The sequence below is a fragment of the Scaptodrosophila lebanonensis genome, unplaced genomic scaffold, assembly GCF_003285725.1.
Source record: "Scaptodrosophila lebanonensis strain 11010-0011.00,11010-0021.00 unplaced genomic scaffold, SlebRS2 tig00000096-arrow-pilon, whole genome shotgun sequence".
NCBI lineage: Eukaryota > Metazoa > Arthropoda > Insecta > Diptera > Drosophilidae > Scaptodrosophila > Scaptodrosophila lebanonensis.
The window spans coordinates 702,501-708,500 of NW_022060567.1; positions in this window are offsets into that span (position 1 = coordinate 702,501).

Here is a 6,000-nt window from a genome sequence, read left to right on the forward strand (position 1 = left end):
CAATAAATTCGCATTTACTGAACAAGGCGAGGCGAAATAAATCAAAAACGCGCTACACTTGCCAAAAGCTAAAATGTGGAGCAACCCCAGGCGCCCGCCTTAGCCAGTTGTGTCAGCACTCGCTGCGTATGAGCGATTCTTGTGGAGGCAAACCACCTGAGTGGCCGTGTCACAGAACTGCGCTGAGCTGAGCTGAGCTAAGCTGCCCAGCTGATCTGATCTGAATTTGATATTGTTGTTGTTGTTGTTGTCACAATCGCCGTCTATAGCCAATCGGGGCTTGTCAATTGCTTCGACATAGAACATTGCTTATATGTGTCCAGTGATATGTGAGTATGTCTGTATCGGATTACCCGACTTTAGGCGTCTGTTGACAATGCAACTGCATTTCATGACTACAAGTAAAATGTATAGCTGGAGAATTGCGTTGAAATAATTAAGACCATTGCACAAAAGCAAATAATTTAATTTAATAACTGTTTAAGCAAAAGCACGTTCAACGCAAAACTGAAACACGCGTTGAAAACTAGATTTAAAAACCCAAATAGCTGATAAAAACCAGTTTACAATCATTAGCTGATAATTATGAGTAACCTACACTAGATATATAAGTAGATATGTAGAAATCCCTTCATGGACGTTGGCGTTGTTTACACAACCCAGCTGTAAGTATAGACTATTAATACTATACTTTATATTGTTTCACGATATAAAATCAGTTCACAATTTAAACTTATGTATTTAAACATGAATATTATTATGCCAACAAAATTGTAAATCTTTAACAGTAAAGAGTATCACATTCAATATAATATTAAATACTAAAGAAAACTTCTATTTACTCCCAGAAAAACTCAATTCGTTTTAAATCTGTTATTTTCATGATCTTAAAAAGCTCTGCAAAAATATGCCCGGGAGTGTGTCGAGTTCGAAGACATTGCAATATTTTTTCTGAATTGGACATATCCGTACTCCAAACTCATTTTTATATACCATTTGAGGTGCTGGCTTGACACTCGAAGTAAGTCTTGGGACCGTATATTCCAATATATTTGCATATCGGATTTTTATGTTCTAGCATAAAAACAACAGTCTGAGTATGTAGAACCTTTTCTAAATATCGGATTATTTAAAATTTCTGTTTTTTTTTCTCGGACTATAAAAATGCATTTGACATTTCATTCATGTCAGAAATTTTAGAAACAAAAAACTAGATATTACAAAATGCAATTTGTTGTGTGAGGGGCGGCCACAAATAATTATTTTCAGATGACACGTTCAATAAGTTGACTTAAATATACATTAAAAAGTATCTTCAACAAAATATGTTTCAGAAAAAAGAAGTCTTTTGAAAACGAACATTTTGAGACTCCTCTATCCCAAAATATATTTTTTTAGAATAACGCGTTAAATAAATCGACTTAAATTCACATTAAAAAGTATCTTCAACAAAATATGTTTCAATAGAAAGAAGCCTTTTTTGAAAACGTTTGTAGAAATGCGAGCACGAACATTTTGAGACTCCTTTTAAGGAGTGTCTTTTTTAATTAGTTTTTCTCCAAGAGAGACAACAAAAGTTTCGACTAATCAGCTTGTTGGGAGTTATTCGCACACTTTATTTTTACAAATTCAATTGATTTTGCAGTTTCATTGTTGTTGTAATGGCTTTGCCCGCCATTGCTGGCAATTAGAGTGCATGAGATTTGCCTTGAGAGCAATTAGACATAATTGGCCACCACACACATGCCATTATGTCGCTCAATTAGTCAAAGCGTTCGCGTTTAACGCTTTTGTTGGGGCTTTTCTCAATAAAGCCGCTTTGACTTGTGCCCCGAAAAACTATGTATATGCATTAATTCCCACACTTGCTGCATTTAAAGCTGTTCAGGCCACTTAAGCCGCCGAGCAAATTTAAAAACGGCTTCACCACAACAGTAGCTGGAGCCGCTGCTGCCGCCGCGACGCGACGTCGACGTCGACTGTGCTGCACTTAAAATGCAGGCAGCATTGCATGGAAATGTCGATAACTCAGCAAAATGGTGGCAAGACAAACAACTGGTATTAAGAAATGGAAATTCAGAAACAAAAGAAAAAAAGAAGAAAAACAATCCGAAAAGCCGCAAGCTGAAAGACAAAACAGAAAAATAAACAAAATGGCAAGCGGCAATTGTGGGGACAGGTTTCTAAGTAAGCGGCAGGGCAGGTTTTTTTGCGCCGCCCCATCAAAAAGGGCAGCAAACGGAAACAAAACTTATAAGCTAACCACAACATATATACACTCATAAAATAATAGGTCATTTTTATTTTGGATCAACAAAGATAACATTGTTTGCAAAAAATATTTACAAAAGGTTTTAGTCTCTATCTTTCAAAAGGAAAAACAGAAACGTTTCTTGAAATATTAAAAACAAGTTAAATTTTAACAAACAAAAAACACGACTTCGGACTTAAGACAGTAAATGTTTTTGTTGTTGTTGAAAGTGACAGAATGATTCGAGGATGATTCTGAAGTAAGAGAATCCTGCGCAGGAACAGAATTTTCAGCTATTTGGACTAAATGAAGTATGTCTAAGGTAGTATTCTTATGGATGCCATTGTCAGAACAGAACTAAATGGAAATGGGGCCATTCGGGAAGCACCAGCTTTCAAATAGCAAATGAATCATCAAAATCGGCTAACTCAGTCGAAAGTTATCAAACATAAAAAACAAATACAGAGAATTGATAACATCATTTTTTGAAGTCGGTTAATAACTAAAAACTGTACTTAAATTATTGCTATTCAGCTTCTAGCGTTCAGCCAAAGGAATAGCTGGCATTGGCATGATTAGGTTAGGACCACCCACTAAGACTTTAAAGGCGCATCGGACATTTTACTTGTATTTGTATGGGCCCGCTTTCAGCTACCCGATATTACAGATACATGTGACTATTTTCACGATCTCGATATCTCCGAGAAGTTGTTTAGAAAGGAATATCCTCGTCCAAAGAGCCCTTGCCTGGTCAGATATATTCTTTGTTTGCTGCACCCTAGAAACACTCTAGAAGTGGATATAGAAATGTCCGCCTGTCCATCTGTATTGAGAAGTTTAGAACTATTAGCTAGAATCGAGGAACTTGGTATGCAGACTTGTCCGACTCATACGCAGAGCAAGTTTATTAAACCCCATATTTCACTACAATATTTTATAAGTCTGTCAAAGGACCGATTGGTCCATAGTCATTGGAAGGATTGTTTCAACAAAGCAAATTTCAAATGAATGGCTGCATCGGGTACAGCTCATGTAAGAGTCGGTCGTTCTACTCGATTTCTTCTATATAATTCATGTTGCGTTAAATTTATTTTAAGAACTATTAAAAACTATTTATTTGAAGATATGCGTTATATTTGCAATCGGTCCGATTGGACAATCAGCAAATTGTAATGGGAGAATTTTGGCATTAGGATTTTGTATTATGTGTAACTTAGTAGGGGGGTGGGTTGATGGGGGTGCGGAAGTTTAGTTTGTGCGATCAGGAAGGTCAAGCGGGTGATATCTTCATAGACGGTGGGTGGAGATGCTGTTGTCAAGCAGGTTAATGGCGAGAGGATTGGTGTGCCTGTCCAGTCGTTCCATGTGGGCTCTGCTCAGCCTGGAAATCTCCTGGTGAGCCCATGGGACTCCGAGCTGGTTGTGAATTTCATTAAAGATAATTGTTTTGAAACTTTTGCATGATATTACAGTTGATTACAATGATTTATAATAAAATTTATAATACTATAAATTAAAATAAAGAAATGTAATAATATTAGGTTTTAATTTGAACTTAAAAAAATAACGCCTATTAAAGCCTCCTACACGTTGGTGGAATTTTATTTGAAATTTGGCCAGCCCCGATGCTCCGATTCACAGCCATATGTGGTCAGAGACATTATAGACGTAACGAACTAAGAACATAGTAAGTAAAGGAGGAAAATCAATTCTAATTCAGCTAATTTGTTCAAAGGAGTCGCATAAACGCATGGCGTGCTTACAATAAAGTTGGTTCTTTTTTCTTGCAGTGTGGCAACAACAATAGCCAACAATCAGCGTTCAATCGGCACTTGTTGGTTGTTTTTTTTTTGCTTTGCATATTGTTTTGGGTTGGCAAAGGGGGGTTAACGTTTTCCTAAAAATAAAATTGCACCGGTTTGACTACAACAACAACAACAACAACAACAACAACAATAGCAAACTGGACGTGCGCGGTCAGCTGCTGCGCCACTTTCACTTGTTGCCAACCTGCTGTTGTTGTTGATGTTGTTGCTACTGCTGTTGCTGTTGCTGAGATTGTTGTCATCGCGGCGAAATGCCCGAAAGACAAGACGGCGGCAGCTCTGCTGAACAGGTCGGTCGCTGCCACAAATTGTTTTATGTTGCGCGTCAATTTGTGCAATTAATTTGAAAAGGTATTTCAGCATTGCTCGGCCATTTCCTCATCCATCGATTGGGCAGCGGAACCAAAACCAAAACCATAAACTTAAATAAAAAAAATACAGAAATACAGCCAAACATTCCATACGCCCAACGAAGCGAACAGGCGTCGAACTTTCGAAATAATTGGTTTTTTTTTTATTGCAATTTTTGTATTTTGGTCGGCCAGCAATTGCAATGAAAGACTTGACTTGGGCAACGAACTTGCCACCAAAAGTAGCTGCTCATTGCTGTGCTCGCCCTCTGTTTTTGTTGTTTGGTCTGATGTGGTAATGCACGGAACCACGCCCCCGCAATTTGTCAATTAAAACACAGAGCCAATTTTGAATTGTAAATTATGAATTGAATGCCCTAATTATGGGCAGCCAGAAAAGGAGTGTACCTGTGTGTGTGTTGGTTTTAATTATGCACCGCCTATCGTTGCATTGCAATAGCAGCACGCATGCTGCTTTAAGGCTGCCCACACTCTGCTGCCTCAGACTGTCGCCCCCTCTCATCTATCTGTCCGCCCGATTTTGGCAAATCATTGCAATGTTGGTGTTGCTGTTGCGCTTCATTGTCAAATGCACTGCCAGCTGCAAGGTACACCACCAGCTGCGCGGCTTTTCTTCACCAAAAGTGTAAAGATCACTAAGCACTAAACCTTGAAAGCCTCCATATACTATATACAAGTATATATATATGTATGTACATTTGCTTAGAAGCATGTGAAGAGGCATCCAGCACACAGCAAACAAAAAAGCCAAGCATGCAACATACGAGTACAAACTTGAATACGTATGGCGAATAAAAACCTCAGTCATCTTCTTGTGACAAAGCAATTTCCACTAGTTGAGGATTGGGACTGGGTGCCAGAAACTTATTCATTTAAAGGCACTGGCTCTCAGAATAGAAATCCCAACACGCCAGTAGTAAAAGGATGCATCGATATCGAGAATTCATAACCTGACCATCAACTCTTGGATTAAACTTAGGACACTAATGTTTATGCATAGAACCATTACTCGAAAAGAGCCGAATTATTTGTATGACAAAATCGCATTTACCTCATCAAGAAGAACAAATAATATAGTTTGTCGGAGCCATTAATAGACGTCATTGTACAGCTTTGTGTTAGGCTTCCTTATCTTTTATTTTGCTTAGTTTAATTTGTTATATTAAGTTTTATAATATTATCGACAGTAGTATTGTTGATATTATGAATAAAATAAAATAAAAGTTTATTCCGCAAGACACAGTTGTTTGCTGTTCGTCTGTGGAACTAGCTACTGCATAGCTGAAAAACAATCAGCAATGAAACGCATTTTAGAAATAGGATTCAAGCGCTAATATTTAATATCTAAGGAAATTTCATTTACAAGAATCTTTCTTGTCGCACTAGCAATTAATAATAAATAAATAAATATGATTTTCAAAACGTATGCCAACTTCCTGAAACGGATTCTATTGCTCATACTACCTTTTAGTGCAGTCACTTCTGTAGCTAATTCCTATTTCTACTGTTGCCATTATCGCCGTTTTGCAACGGAAATAATGTACAAATTTTG